General features: G+C 36.3%; 2 long non-coding RNA genes across 2 annotated transcripts; both read left to right on the top strand.

The window, feature by feature from the left end:
• The first annotated feature begins 736 nt into the window (after window positions 1-736).
• LOC140964204 (uncharacterized) lies at window positions 737-2,038 on the top strand. Its single transcript, XR_012172841.1, has 3 exons — window positions 737-849; window positions 1,147-1,235; window positions 1,829-2,038. It is a non-coding gene; the product is annotated as an uncharacterized lncRNA (long non-coding RNA).
• An 11,146-nt stretch (window positions 2,039-13,184) lies between these two features.
• On the top strand, window positions 13,185-16,334 carry LOC140965162 (uncharacterized). Its single transcript, XR_012172987.1, has 3 exons — window positions 13,185-13,541; window positions 13,907-14,230; window positions 16,106-16,334. It is a non-coding gene; the product is annotated as an uncharacterized lncRNA (long non-coding RNA).
• The last annotated feature ends 434 nt before the right edge of the window (window positions 16,335-16,768 follow it).

Genomic DNA, 16,768 nt, shown 5'->3' with positions numbered 1-16,768 from the left:
TGAAAAATTTTTATATATTAACTATGCATGCCAAGTGTAATGCCCATATTTTGAAATATTGTGGCATTAGTTGTGATGGTTTATGACTTTATGTTATGGTATAAATGGTAATGAATATTATAGAATGGAATAGATAATTGATGGGTAGAATCAAAGGTTGAATTTGAGCTAAATAGGTGATGGAAGTGCAGAAACGGTATGAAAAAATGGCAGTAGTTGTGGTTTTTAGCATAATGTTTTGTATATTGATCGAATTGATGTGAGGCTACTTCCATTAGAACGATATGACATAAGGCTATAACTTTCTTAATTTGAGTTTTGTTCAAATCATTAGGGAAGACGAGCCAAAAGCGCCCCGAAGTGTGTCATGCGTATCGTCGTTCCTACAATGACACATGTTGGGAGATTTAGCATAACGTTTTACTCAGACCTCCAAATGATCTGAAATTTGGAGAGGTTTACGAAAAGACATAGAGCTACAACTTTGTAGTTTACCACGTTTGCAAATTCTGAAGTTAAAAATACCTTTTGGGCAGAATATGGCACGCCCGGTGCTGAAATTTTTGTTGTTGGGCAGTATGGTGCGTGCCCCTGCGCCAAATCACGCGCCATGGCGCCCAGCACTTTTACAAAAAACATGTTTTGAGGTTTGGATGGTATATATTTGATTGGGGAATGATTTTTGTATCATTTTCTCTTCTCTTTTTCCTACTCCATTGGTTTAGAGCTAAGGTTCTTCATTTTTCCTTTCATCTTCTAATTTCTTCTTCAATCTATGGGAGATATGTTCAAGGAAATTATGAAATGAAGTTAGATTTGTGATCCTCTCTCCAAGATCTTCAAGATGGTGTAAGTATATTATATTTTTATTCAAGTTTGGAAATGGGATGAAGTTTAGAATTGATATTTGTGTTGATATTTGAGATGTTGGAGATGTTGAAATTGTGTTGGTTTGAATTTAAAATGGAATTGAAGCCAATGGCAAAGTATAGGAGCTAATTTCTTTAGCACGCATGCTATGTGTTTGATGAAATGATTCAATGAATGTTTTTATGGCATATTAAGGTTAAGAAATTTACGGATCTTGATTCAAAGCAGTATTGAACTAATTATGAATTTTGAACAGAAATTACTCTGTTTTGATAGATGATCAAAGTCCTTGAGTTATAGTAGAATTCAAAGGTTCAAGACTTCTCACCTACACATTTCGATCTTCTTTTGGTAATATTTGAAAGGTATGTTACGGTCGATAACATACGAGGTAAAAGTATCATTTTTATTTTAAATTGAAAACTCTATGGCTTGATGAACTATTGGTGATTTGATGATGATTGTTGTATTGAGATGAGTTGATTATGATATCGAGATGATGATATTGATTTGCATCATGACATTGCATATTGAGCCACTTGTTGATTCAGATTTGATATGGCGGAGGTCGCCTTGATATATTGATTTGTTGGACGTATGGGGCTATAGTTGAGTTGGCATAATGTATGCGGAGGTCGCTGCTATGGCCTGAACACTCTCTATAGGCACACCATAGTCCTGGGATTGTAGAACACAGCACCCCACCCCGAGCGGATGAGTCGGTGGATGTTGCTTGGTGATTCTATTCCCTTGGGTACCCAATGACCAGATGATTCACTTGATCTTGAGATTTATTGATAGCCCACAGCTTCTGATCATGCATTGCATTATATTGAATCTTTATGAATTTATATGAAATATTTGAAAATTTGACTCTCATTTGTGATTGATTGTATCATATTGGGTTTATACTCACCGGCATGTCCGATGCCTCTTATTTTCATGTGCTTGACGGTAGGTGAGGCGAGGCTTGGGATGCCAGAGTCCAGCTCCAGGCGAGGAGATACGAGTTAGAGTGGGATTCTCGGGTCTTAGGAGCTATGTGATGATGTTTGGATTTCTTTGGTTCACTATTTCATGTTGGCATGTTGAAAATTTATATTTCAAACATATGAGACAATTAAATTATTTTGACGATGTTTATGTAAGTTTGTGAACAACAAATTATGTATTTTACTCAATCATTTGGTGTGTGACAATTATAATTATTAGTATTAGATATCGGACCCGGGGCCCCACACCAAGGACCAAGAGGCTCATTCTTTGTGCTGCACGTCTCGCGCATATGCGCGAGACCAACTGTCTCGGCACTTATCAAGTTCACTAGCTCGCGCATATGCGCGCCCTTTTTTCGTACATATGCGCGAGGTTCTATGCCATGCTCGCGCATATGCGCGCCTCGTGTCGCGCATATGCGCGAGGGGTTCTGTCCTCGCCCATATCTCAAGTCTTCTCTTGTTTTCCCCGGTCTGTTCCTTTCCGTCTATAATCACATCAATTTATAATCAATAATCTCAGATTAACATAATATAAATCTCGGGCATTACATTTCTCCCCCTCTAAGACACGATTTCGTCCCCGAAATCACAGGCAATCAAATCATATGTAATAAACATACTAACAGATACTGAAATAAGACTCACATCAGTGAAATAGCTCGGGGAATCTCCGTCTCATGTCTGATTCAGTCTCCCAAGTAGCTTCTTCGATGCCATGATGACTCCACTGAACTTTCACGAGCGGAATAGTCTTCGTTCTGAGATGTTTTTCTTTGCGATCAAGAATCTGAATTGGTTTTTTGAAATAACTCTGAGTATCAGCAAGTTCGGCCTCGTCTGGCTGCAGAATATGAGATGCATCAGGAATGTACTTCCGCAATAAAGATACATGAAAGACATCATGTATTCCAAATAATGAAGGCGGTAATGCGAGTCGATAGGCACGATCTCCTATCTTCTCGAGAATCTCATACGGCCCAATATATCGCGTAGACAACTTTCCTTTCTTGCCAAATCTGACAACACCTCGGAAAGGAGAAATCTTTAGAAATACTCTGTCTCCCTCCTCAAATACCAACGGTCTTCGTCAAACATTGGCATATTTGGCTTGTCTATCTAGAGCTGTCTTCATTCTCTTCTGAATCAGCTTCACTTTCTCAGTAATATCTCGTATCATATCAGGCCCAAACTCAGGTACCTCAGAGATATCATCCCAATAAAGAGGGGATCTGCACTTCTTGCCGTACAATGCTTCAAACGGTGCCATCTCTATACTTGTCTGATAGCTGTTGTTGTACGAAAACTCGCAAAGAGGCAAAGAATCTTGCCAGTTAGTGCCAAAATCTAGCACTACAGCTCTCAACATATCCTCTAATGTCTGGATAGTCCTCTCTGACTGTCCGTCTGTCTGAGGATGATATGCAGTACTCAAATGCAATTTCGTACCTAGAGCTTCTTGCAGACTCTGCCAAAAGTGCGAAGAGAATCGAGGATCACGATCTGATACAATCGACTTCGGCACTCCATGCAATCTAACCACTTTTTTGACAAAATCTTTGCCATCTGGTCATATCTGTACGTCATTCTATAACGAATAAAGCATGCTGATTTGGTCAATCTATCAATAACGACCCAAATCGCGTCACAACCTCTGGAGGATCGTGGTAACTGCGTCACAAAATTCATGGAAATGTGGTCCTATTTCCATTCTGGAATAGATAAACTCTGCAGTAGACCTCCTGGTTTCTTCCATTCTGCTTTCACCTGCTGGCAATTCAAACATTTAGACACAAAATCTGTAACGTTTGCTTTCATCTGTTTCCACCAATACTGTGTCTTCAGATCATTGTACGTCTTTCTGCCACCAGGATGAATGCTAAATCGACTACAATGTGCCTCTGACAAAATCTGCTGTCTCAAATCTGAAACATCTGGCACCACCAATCGATTATTCACATATAACACATCATCACGAACCTGATATTCTGATTGATGTCCAGTTCTGACCATGGCAATCGAATTCTGAATGTTCTGATCAAGTTTCTGTGCTTCTCTGATTCTGAACATCAACTCGGGTTCAACTTGAATGACATACAGTCTCATAGGCTTACAATCTGTGTCAAATACTAATCCAGAAATACAACAATTTTCAATCAAATTTGAAACACCAATCGTCGATAAGGATAAAGAACATACCTTTCGACTCAGTGCATCAGCTGCTGCATTTGATTTTCACGGATAGTACTTGATTTCACAATCAAAATCTTTAAGCAAATCAAGCCATCTTCTTTGTCTCATATTCAGTTCTGACTGTGAAAACAGATATTTCAAGCTCTTATGATCAGAATAAATCTCAAATTTCTCACCGTATTGGTAATGCCGCCATATCTTCAAGGCAAATACAATGGCTGCCAATTCAAGGTCATGAATTGGGTAGCGAGTCTCATGGGGTTTCAACTGTCTTGAGGCATAAGCAATCACATGCCCTCGCTGCATCAAAACACAACCCAATCCTCGGTGAGAAGCATCACAAAAAACAACAAAATCACCAGTACCTAACGGAATAGTCAATATTGGAGCACTGGTCAATCTCTTCTTCAACTCCAGAAAACTGGATTCACATGCCTCTGACCAAATAAATGGCGCATTCTTCTGGGTTAGCTGCGTAATCGGCTTTGCAATACTCGAAAAATCTCTGATAAATCGTCGATAATAGCCCACTAGACCCATAAAACTGCGTATCTCTGGCACAGATGTCGGTCTACGCCAACTGATCACGGCCTCAACTTTACTGGGATCAACAGAAATCCCATCTCCAGATATAATGTGCCCCAAAAATATCACCTGTCTCAACCAGAATTCACATTTCGACAGTTTGGCATACAATTTCTCGGCCCTCAGAGTTCTCAACACAGTTCGCAAATTCTCAGCATGATCAATCATATTCTTCGAGTAAATCAGAATATCATCAGTAAATATAATCACGAAATCATCAAAATATTTCTGGAATATGCGGTTCATCAAACCCATAAATACCGCTGGAGCATTTGTTAAACCAAACGGTATGACAATAAACTCATAATGTCCATACCTGGTTCTGAAAGCTGTCTTCGAGATATCAGAATCCTTGACTCTTAACTGATGATATCCAGATCTCAGATCAATCTTGGAATAGACAGAAGAACCCTGCAACTGATCAAATAAATCATCGATACGAGGCAAAGGGTATTTGTTTTTTACCGTAGCCTTGTTCAGTTGCCGGTAGTCAATGCACAGTCTCATTGAACCGTCCTTTTTCACAAACAGTACTGGAGCACCCCAAGGAGAAACACTTGGTCTGATGTACCCCTTCGCAAGTAAATCTTCCAACTGATCTTTCAACTCTTTCAATTCAATCGGTTCCATTCTTTACGGTGCTCTAGAAATAGGTGTTGTACCTGGCACAAGTTCAATGCTGAAGTCTATCTCTCTGATTGGAGGCAAACCTGGAATCTCATCTGCAAAGACATCAGCAAACTCACATACCACTGGCAAATCTGCCAATGAAGAGCTCGATTTCAGTACATCTACTGAATACACAAGGAATCCCTCTGCTCTTTTCTGTAATAATTGAGTCATAGACATAGTAGATAGCAAAGGAATTCTAGCTCTAGAACCCTTACCGTAGAATTTCCATTCATCAGCCATGTCTGGTCTGAATCTTACAATCTTATGAAAACAATCTACGGTTTCTCTGTACTTGGTCAGCATATCAATACCGATAATACAGTCAAAATCAGACAATCCAAGTACAATACAATCTAACTCAATCTCATGGCCATCATACTGCAGCATACAATTTTTAACAGATTTCACTGATATCAATCATGTCCCCAAAGGAGAAGAGACAGAAACTACAACAGATAAAGACTCCACAGGCAACGCATGAATCAATGCAAATCTCTCCGAAATAAATGTATGGGATGCACGTGTATCTATCAATACATATGCAGGATAACCACAAAGAGTACAGTTACCTGCAACAACATCATCAGGTGCTTCCTGGGCCTGTTCCTCTGTCAAAGCAAAGACTCTGGCCTGCTGTCTAAGAGTCTGGCTAACAGTCTGGCTTTCTCCTGGCCTCGGCTGCGACTGGGTAGAGGGTGGTGGCTGGAAAGAGTGAACAGCAGATGATCTTCTCTCAGTCTGAGCTACTGATCCAGATGATTCAGCTCCCTGGGATCGTTGTGGACAAACTCTGGCAAATTGTCCCTACTGTTTACAGATGTTACAAACACCAGACACTCCTTGGCATTGCTCGGTAGGATGTCTCCCTCCGCAGATTCTGAATAAGCCCCGGTATAACTCTGTCTGGAACCACTGGAGCTCGAAGAACTGCTGCCAGACTTCTTAAACTGTTTCCCTCTAGCTTTCAACTGATCTTTCTTTCCACTGCCACTACCACTCTCATATCTGGGAGGGGGTTGCTAGAACTGAGTAGTAGATGGCTGCTGTGGTCTCGGTGCTGGGGCAACATAAGAAACTCTTTTCTGCCTAATCAGGCCGGCTTCAGCTCCCTTTGCTCTGTTCAGGGCATCAGCAAAATTATTCGGTCGCCCTGCATTTACAAGTGTAAAGATCTCGGGATTCAGTCCATTGATAAACTGATCAGCAACAGCTTCGTCATTGTCAGAAACATGTGGAGCAAACAGCAACAAGGTAGAGAACTTGGCCACATATTCCTCAATATTCAACTGACCCTATCTCAAATTGGCAAACTCTGCTCCCTTGTCTTTTCTATACGATACTGGGAAAAATCTTTGATAGAATTCATCTTTAAAGACTTTCCAGGTAATAGTCGTACTTCTATGCTCCAATGCCCTCTTAGTCGTGAGCCAACAATTCTTCGCAACATCGTGCAATTGGTGTCCAATCAGTTTGACTCGGCGCTCATCGGTGTAATCCAATGAATCAAACAACATTTCTATATCATCTAGCCAACTCTCACACTCAGCTGAAGTCTCAGTACCCTTCAGAGTCGGTTGATGGAACGACTGAAATCTCTTCAACAGGGTTTCCATCGGTGTTGCTGTCGCATCCATCGGATTCGCAAAGGTACTGCCCTGTTCTGGGATTCTTCGAGGAGGCATATCTGATTATCAAAAGGGTTAGCAATCATATTTGACAAATCGTCCCCTTCTGATCATCTTACCTCTGCTCAAGAATCGGTTCTGATTCATTCTCAATAATGCAGGTTACCAATCAAATCAGATAATCAGGTAAACATGTATTAAAGCAGTAAAACAAGCTAGCAATCAAAAGCAAGGAAGAAGACTCAATCTATCCCGCTCATTAGCTTCTATCACAATCTAAATGAACCTACTGCTCTAATACCACCTGCTGTGGGGACCCGGACGCTAATCATCTTCTTAATCATTCTTTTGGAATAAATGGATCAATTAATTACACTGGGTCTCAAATTTTTTTTATATATAAATGCGGAACATATAATAATCAATCCTGATATAAACATTAAACATAACAGTACAAGTCTTGTACAAGATACAGTCAGATCAAACTAAAGTTCGACAACTATACATCAAGTACTGAACCAATCTACATCGAAGTCCGAAATCACCACTCTATCTCAATCTCTCATCCTCTTCTCGACACTGATATTGTCCCACCTGTTGTCATACACACATACAAACACAACAACAGCCGGATAACTCCGGTGAGAAATATATCCCAGTATAAATAATGTATCATGCAATTCATATAACAATATACGAAAGCATAAACAGGTATAAAAACACGAATCGTAATCTACGAGACATGACTCAATAAAATTCTGCAAATCAAACTCTTGAATCGACTCATCTAATCTAGGGATCCCGGTTGAATAAGAACGCAACAACTCACCTACTCTCCACAGTTAGACGGTGGTACATTCTTATTCCCAGACTTTGGTACTCTATATCGAATATCTGCAATAGAAGCCGATCTGCTCCTAAGCACATCGATATAAACCAATGTCCAGTGACCTGGCACCTCTGCCAACTTGGCACCTCTGCCAAAGACTCTCTGTCTCACAAGCAATCATCTCATTCATGTTTTCTATAAATCAATAGAACAAGCATAGAAATGCAATGAATTCAAATATCTGAAAACAATAGCAATTACGTATGTGATTTTAGGGAAACTCAGGTCATATCTGACTCGAGTTATCACTCCCGGTCTAACATTGATTTATACTTTTTCTTGTTGCAGTTCGTCGAAGTCGAAGTCTGGAATTCGAAGCCTGTAAATACTCAATCTGACAAGGACAATATCGGGGAGTACAATATAAATATACAACTCAAATCAATACTGGATATAATTAGAACTCAATCTACTTCTATTTTGACTACATAACAGCACAATCTCGATATATCCAGCAATATAATAACAACATATACAAATTATAATCCATAATCAAACAACACACTCAATCTGATACCAAATCTGTATAATGTCAATCAAATTCGATCTGAAACTGATAACAATTCCATACGGTATCCGTTCTTCAATCCGATTTCGATTATACGATGTCTAATATCTCAAGAACACCATATATCAATCATATCTGATTCCTTCACTATCATATTTTCAAATCATATCAAAACATAAGAAAACTTACGTCCGTGTGAAGCCTTTGTCAAGAGGAGTCCGGTCCTGAACTCGGATTAAAATTTGAACGTACGGATCTTGCACAAAATTCAAATTTCTCAAAGGAAAAGTTTGAAACTCTCGCAAGCGTTCCTCGGTTCTTTCTTGCTGAAGTTTGAAGGAAATGAAAATTTTTTATATATTAACTATGCATGCCAAGGACCAAGTGGCTCATTCTTTGTGCTGCACGTCTCGCGCATATGCGCGACCATCACCGGCGCATATGCGCGAGACCAACTTTCTCGGCACTTGTCAAGTTCACTAGCTCGCGCATATGCGCGCCCTTTTTTCGCGCATATGCGCGAGGTTCTCTGCCATGCTTGCGCGAGGGGTTCTGTCCTCGCACATATCTCAAGTCTTCTCTTGTTTTCCCCGGTCTGTTCCTTTCCGTCTATAATGACATCAATTTATAATCAATAATCTCAGATTAACATAATATAAATCTCGGGCATTACATGCATCTTGAGCCCTATCGTTTTTGTTGACCAGTTACTGTTATTCAATGTTATTCGGCACTGGTTGTTGTATAACTCGGGGGTCAGGTTGTGGCTGATAGGCCTATATTGATAACCTGAAACCGTAGTTAAGATGGATCAACTTCGTTGTTAGTGTATCCCTTGGGGTGAATGCTGAGATTGTGATATTCAGTTCTGTTTGTTTGTTTCATTCATGTTATATATCGTTACAGTTGTATGGAGGCTGAGTTGAGAGTGTTGATTAGCACAGCCTATCATACCTCACATACTTGGCAGGACGGTTTAGCTGCATAACGTTGTAGCTCCCATGTATGTTGCTCACGTATTACTCAAGCATTATATACACCCACACACACACACACACACACACACACATATATATTGATGCATGATTTATGTTATTGTTATGTTTGTTGAACTATTTCATACCAAAATCCTAACCTCAGTTGTTTACTACGGGGCTGCTCTGGTTGTCTTTTGGCACAATGGTAGATCTATTGAGTGGTTTTGCAGCACCAACGGAGGTTCCACTAGCGGAGCTCGTGATTGAGGTGGGATTGCTTGGTTCTGTATATTGGAGTCTCCCAGCTAGTATTTGTGGTTGTCTTGGAGTTTGTGTCAGTTCTATGTCATATTTTATTTGCCGGAAAGATGTCTCGAGTATCTATATGGGTGTTTGACTTGTTATTATTTAGTTTGGATCAATTTTAGTATGTTTTATAGCCTTGTCGGCTTAGTTGAACTAATTTTTGAGAATTGTTGACGTGTACCTGGTCGACACCTGCATATGATTGTTTATGAATATCGCAGTGTTAGTCTTGAGTCATTTTACTATTTTCTAATGATTTAGTTTTTCGTGATGTCCTACTGGAGGTCATGCCGAAATTTTTATAATCCATGATGAGGTCCATTTTAAAATATTTTAAACCATTTTTAAATAAATCAATATTGTTTGATCATTAATTATCATTATAATAAATGGGTCTTACAAGTGATTTTTTTCTTCTGCCGATTGATTTCCTTTTGTTATGTTTTCCCACGTCTCTTAATCCACTATCTCAAGATCATAGTCCACAATGTCCTTGTCCGTCCATTATATGCTTAATTCAAATTTTTCATAACCTATGAGCTTTTTCTTGTGTAACCCCATTGACACAAAAAATTTAATGGCTCGAGCTTTGCAAATGTTGAGCTAATTTTATTTTTGGCACAAACATAACCCTTACTGAAAAATATAAGGTCAGAAATATTAATGTATACCTGAAAATTTTGGTACACGAATATACATGCATGCATTTAATAATAATAATAATCATATAAATATAAATATATTTTTTCATATTTGAAAGTGTAATGTATTCTTTACTTCAAAGTTTGAACTTTTTTATATTTAGGCTTTTTTAAAAATAATTTTTTTTATCGGAAACATGTTTTTTGGGAAAAAAAATTGGTATATTTTTGAGACAAAACCTGTTAGTATAGGGTGTTAAACTTTTGGTTTGACTCGATATAGGTTCTTAAACTTAAGACAAGTTAATTAGTACCTTATTTTTAATTTATATCGATATTAAAGATGGAATTCCTTATTGATTAATAATATTTAACTATGTCTTTAAAATATATATTTTTATCTTCCATAACTCTGATGTAACTAAGCAGCCGCATATGATAAATATACTAATAAAAATTTAAACATCAAACATACTCTAACTATCACAATAAAATATATATACATATCTATAATTTAAATTAATTTTATATTTTTAAAAGAAATATCAAGATATTATCGTAGAAAGAAAAAAATTATGATTTTTTTGTATTGCTTGTTATTTATGATTTCAGTCACATATATATATTAACAAATTTAACTTATTATCTTCAAATTTTGATGGTTATCGTCTAGTTTTTTTACCATGATGGTAAAGGCGCACTGGATATGTACTTGTTATAAATAAATAGGACAATGTTGTAATTTTCCATTATAAAAACCATGTATGCCCAATATATATGCTAGTTTAAACGAATGAGTAAGGTATGTTGTGAGACGGTCCTACGAATTTTTATCTGTGAAACGGGTCAACCCTACCGATATTCACAATAAAAAATAATACTTTTAGAATAAAATATAATATTTTTTCATGGATGACCCAAATAAGAGATCTGTCTCACAAAATACGACCCGTAAGACTGTCTCACACAAGTTTTTGCCTAGACGAATAGGGTCGAAGTCAACCAACCCCATTACATATAAAATTAACTATCAAAAAATTTCTCAATTTATATTAATTAATTGCCTAGTTAAATCAAGAAAATATCGTGTAACGAAACTTAAATATTTGCTCGATTATTATAGACCAAGAATTTTAAACGTTTTCAAAATATCACATATATGTATTATTAATGAATTAATGCTTTCGAAAGTGAAAAGAATCAAACCCTAAAAGAAAGATATATATTGAGTAGATGAAGAACAGTAACTACAGCAATTAATTCAAGAACAGTAATGCTTAACAGAAGGTACAGAAGTAAAAAAAGAAAACACTGCACGACGAAACCATTTAATAACACCATTCCTCCACTCATTATTTTTTTTTTCCAGTTTTTTTCTCTAGGCCCCATAATAGCTCATAATTCAAAAAAAATAAAAACAAACAGCTTTGCTACCATTAATTCTCATTCAGAGAGGGGAAAAGAAGAACAAAGACTGATAAAAAGAAAGAAGTACTCACCCAGAGTCTTGAATAGAATCGATGGTAGCAAAGCCCTTTTATCATTTTGTCATCACTTACAGATAAAACTATATATAAGATTTAATTTCTTTTCCAAGCTCAAATAGTTTGATTGAAAAATTATAAAGTTCTTCTTCTGAGTTGGCATATTTTTCTCTAAATGCTAACATGATTGTGGACACATAGCGATGTCCAACACCAAATTAGCAATATTCAACGGCATGTCAATATCCGACACGCTGGGAAAAAGGCAAAGAGTGAAACAAACTAAAAGAAGGGAGCCAAAACACAAAATAGATCAATTTGCCTAAGAATTTTATAATCTTCCCTCGTCTGATCAGTTATGAAGAGGGTTCGGGCCTGTGTGGACTAACCTCTTCTCTTCTCCATACAGATTATCTTCATTCTCCTCCTCAGTATTGAACCCAATTCTTGGTGGGAGACTCGAAGATCTTGCGTTATACGGCGCTATTTCGAAGCGAAATTTTCTTGCCGGAGACCATCTTGTCATGCTGCTACTGCTTATAACCTGTGCCATGATCAGAAGAAAAGCGATAGAAAAGAGTATTGAATCCCATCTAATTTTCTTCCTTCTCCTCCTTCCTTCCATAGAAATAGAAATTCGAAACCCAGCTGATCTCCACAGGAAAACACAGAGCAGGAAATCTTTGGGAGAATTTGGTTGTCCTATGGGTAGGATGACATGATCTTGAAATATATATACCTCTTGATTCTAGGAAACTTCTGATGATTTCTTGTCTGAATCACGGAAGTTTGTGTCTGATTGCTTATAATATATATGTTCTAATCAAGAATGGTTTTGACATGCAAGTTAATTTTGGGCATCTTTTTGGTGTTTGGAGGAAGAAAAATGTGAGAGTGGGACCGTCGGGTATTAATAGTCGGTGTGTGCGGACTGTATATTTTATTGCATTTTTTTCTTGGTTTAAATATGAAAAATGGAGGGCGGCATTGTTATCGTGTATAGTACTTGTATTTCCGCTGGTAAAACTTTACTTAATTTCTAATAATTATTTTTAGGGGTACAATTTTGATTATTTATTTTTAACTATTTGCGATTTTGATTATATATGTTATTAAATTAATTTTAATCAGTTATTTTTTAATTTTTTTACAATTTTAATCATTTTTCACATGATACTGATGTGGAACTGATATGTCACCAACTTACAATACATATATCAACATTTCAATTAAAAAATAGCTAAAATTGAAATATATAAAACTAAAATGTTTGCAAAGTATTATACGTTTGTACGACACTTCAAGGGAATACATGTGATACCAATGAAAACTTATGAAATGATACTGTAAATATATATATATATATATGGAGCAATTGTCCTAAAATCCCCATCATCATTTTAAAATTTGAGTTCAGTCTTTCGTGAAGATTTTATTTCTTCTCACTCTCTGACAAAACAAACAATACTTTCTAACTTTCTGATTCATCACTGTTGCCCTTTTTAATCAATTGACCTACTTTTACCCTTTTTATTTATTTGTTTAAACACCATCCTCCTGAAGAAATCTCGCTTTTTGGACAAACATGAACGACTTGAGCCCTGAAACATGAAGACGTTGTGCAGAAGAAATTTTTGAAATCCGTCGTGCTGATAAGAAATCCGTCGTGCTGAGAAGAGCCTTGAAGAAATCGTGTTGATAAGAAATCTGTCGACCTTGAAGCCGACAAAACCCTTGAAGTGTAGAATTATTGAGTGATCAGAACCAAACCAAAAACAATTGAAGACGATTTGAAAGTGTATTTCTTTCCTCAAGCTTTCTGTTTTTTTTCCCTAAAATTCCATGTTTGTGATTTAATTTTGCTTTATTTGTTTCAATTTTAATATTGTTGTTGTTATTGCGTGATTTTCTGTAAATTCACTACATTTGTGAATTCTACCGATTTCATTTCTAATGTTTAGGATTTAATATTATTATTGATTTTGTGTTTCATGTATTTCAATTGTGAGTTGATTACCTGGAATATTGCTTCGATTTGTCATTTAATTCAATTTTATCCTCTAGTTTTACAGTTTATTTCTTTATTGTAGAAGTTGTTAATTTTTCTAAAATTGTCTTGAAATTCTTTAAAGTATTTACTTTGTATGTTCTTATGTATTAGGTGCAAAATGGAATCTGCAAGTGGGGCTTGCAACCTTTCGTTTTTGAGTAGTTGTAAGTGCAAGAAGCAGTTGTTTGTGATTTCAATTTTCAGTGGTTGTAGTCTGAGGGATATATTTGTGAGGCTTGGAAATAAATGTGCAGAGATTACTCCCGAATCTATGATTTTGCAATATGTAGCTCCACAACACAAGATTTACGTGACTTTGAACGATGATGATGATGTCCTAAATATGATTCATCTTCATATGTGCATGAAGCTCACCATGATTGAATTGAGAGCAGAGTGTAAAAACGAACATTTCAGCAGCCTAAATATTGGGAGGTAAAATATATTATAGTTGTCTCTGTATTTTGGTTAGATAATTTTTTTATTTTACATCTTGTAAGCTTGAAATTGTGAAATTTTGAAACTGGTGTAGTTTTATAATTTTTGCTCTAGTACTATGACGTAAATATATTTTTCTGGCAGATTATTGGTTAATAATATGTAGTTGGACACATATTTAGGAGAAGTGCAGATTATATGGTTTGGCAATACTAATATTATTTACATTCAATATTTTACATTTTTTATGTTAAATAATTATTCGTGTATCTTGCACTTAACAAGTTTATATCAAATTGGTAAAGGTTTTTGAGGAAGACATACAGTCAAATAATGATAATGAAGCCGATCAGGCCTCATTGTGCAATACACTAGATGCTTGGATTAATTGCATCCGTGGCATAGGTCAATCATTCAAGGATGCTGCTAACTTTAGACGATGTGTTAAAAATTATGTCGTTGCTACAAGACATTCATTTTCGTACAGAAAGAATGATAGCGAAAAAGTCACTGCTACTTGTACTAAAAAGAGTTGTGGCTGGAGAATTTATGATTCTAAATATAAAGCAGACAATATATTTGCGATTCTAAAATGCAATTTACAGCATACATGTGGTGAGATTAATCTACGTAGTAGAGGACATCCTATAGCAGATGCAACATGGATAGCTAATGTGGTGAAATACAAATTGATAGGAGAGCCATCTTATCGTCCTTGTACAATTCAAAAAGACTTGCAAAGAGATTATGGAGTAGAGTTAATGATGATCTTACTTGCTGTGTCGAAGGATGCCAATGATGATCTTTTCACCATTGCTTATTCTATAATGGATGCGGAGAATGATATTAATTGGGAATGGTTTTGTTATCATTTTAGAAGTGTTCTGATTTCATTTCAAAACATTCCATTCAATGAGTACACTTTCTTCTCCGACAGACATCCTGGGATTATTAAGGCAGTTAAGCTAATATTTACGGGTAGTTACCATGCATATTGTTTGAGACATTTAGTTGATAATTTTGTGAAGCAGGTAAATAGTCTATTACTTACTTTTATCTAGACTGATTTGGTTGAATTTTTTGTAAATATATGTTTTTAATCTCTTTTTTTTTTTTTTTTTTTTTTTTTTTTTTTTTTTTTTTTTTTTTNGTTAAATCAGCTCGTTATCTTCCTATTGTGGGTATGGTGGACCATATACGAGTGCAAATCATGAACATGATGCACCGTCGATGTGAAGCAACATCGGCGATGGTTAAAGAATTAAGTCAGAAAAAGGAGAAGACTGTTGCTAATGTATATGTAGAATCTCGAAAGTTGAGAGTGCACCGGTCTTGTAATTGGAGGTTTAAAGTAGTTGATGGTGAAAAATCATTTGCTATTGATTTAATAGGCATGACTTGTTCATGTAGATATTGGCAAATCAATAAGCTTCCATGCAAGCATGCATGCGCCGCAATTGAGTCGAACTCGATGTCGTTCTATGATTTTTGCGATAAGTATTTCAAAATTGAAATGTACCGCTAAGATTACAAAGGAATTATTAATCCCATCCCAATTTTTTGATACTAATGAGTCTTATCTTGATGATGGAAATGTAATCAATGCTCCTGATGTCATGAGTCAGCCAGGCCGTAGGAAGACTAAGAGGATACCATCGCAAGTCGAATCACGTGTTTCAAAGTGTAGTCGTTGTCATACGAGAGACCACAACAAACGTAGCTGCAAAGAAGCTATAAACTAGTTGTGAATGTTGCATGAAAATGGTGTTTCAATATTTTAATTATTGTTAAATTCTTACAGTTTATCTCTTTCAATATTACTCTATTATTGTTTCTGACTGACACCTGAAATCTTTTTCAACACTTCCACAGGAAAAAGAGAGTTCTAGAAGGGGCATCAAGCATATACCAGTGAGAAGACATAAACGTTCCAGTGAAAGCATTGGTGGTTAACGTATTATGTGATTGTTTTGTTTTAGAAAATGTCGTGAAAGACTTGGCTTGCCATTATGTCATGTTGTTGTAGTGTTTTCTGATGCATTGTATTCTCATATGTTCTCTGGAAAATACCTTGGGCTTGTGGTGGTTGTTTATGTTAACATTGTATAGTAGACAATTTAATATTGTGTTTGTGGGCGATGTTAAGCACCTTAATATGTACTTTTGGTGTTATTTGTTTTTGGAAAGTTTGTTGTTTCATATGTTTGCTTTTTAGGTTTGGTTTTAATGGTGTTTCTAAGGGTTGATATCAATTTTGAACAGAAATTTGAGTACAAAAGTTTCTTTATTGGGTATATTATGTGTAAACATAAGTACAAATATTAAAATCTTGGGTATCTTTTGAACATGAGAAAACTGGAATATAATTCAATCTTGATTAGTTTGGAGGTTTGATGACCATGATTGTGTACATATATTATATAATATGACAAACTCTATGTGGTGCTCGATCGAATACATATTGTACTCAATTCATGTGTACTGTGTGCTCGATTGGTAAATAACTATACTCAATCTATCTTGTTTTGTACCTCG

Source organism: Primulina huaijiensis, chromosome 18 (assembly GCF_012295235.1).
Source record: "Primulina huaijiensis isolate GDHJ02 chromosome 18, ASM1229523v2, whole genome shotgun sequence".
NCBI classification, from domain to species: Eukaryota; Viridiplantae; Streptophyta; class Magnoliopsida; order Lamiales; family Gesneriaceae; genus Primulina; species Primulina huaijiensis.
The sequence above is the reverse complement of the archived record's forward strand: the minus strand, read 5'-3'. Positions and strand labels throughout refer to the sequence as shown.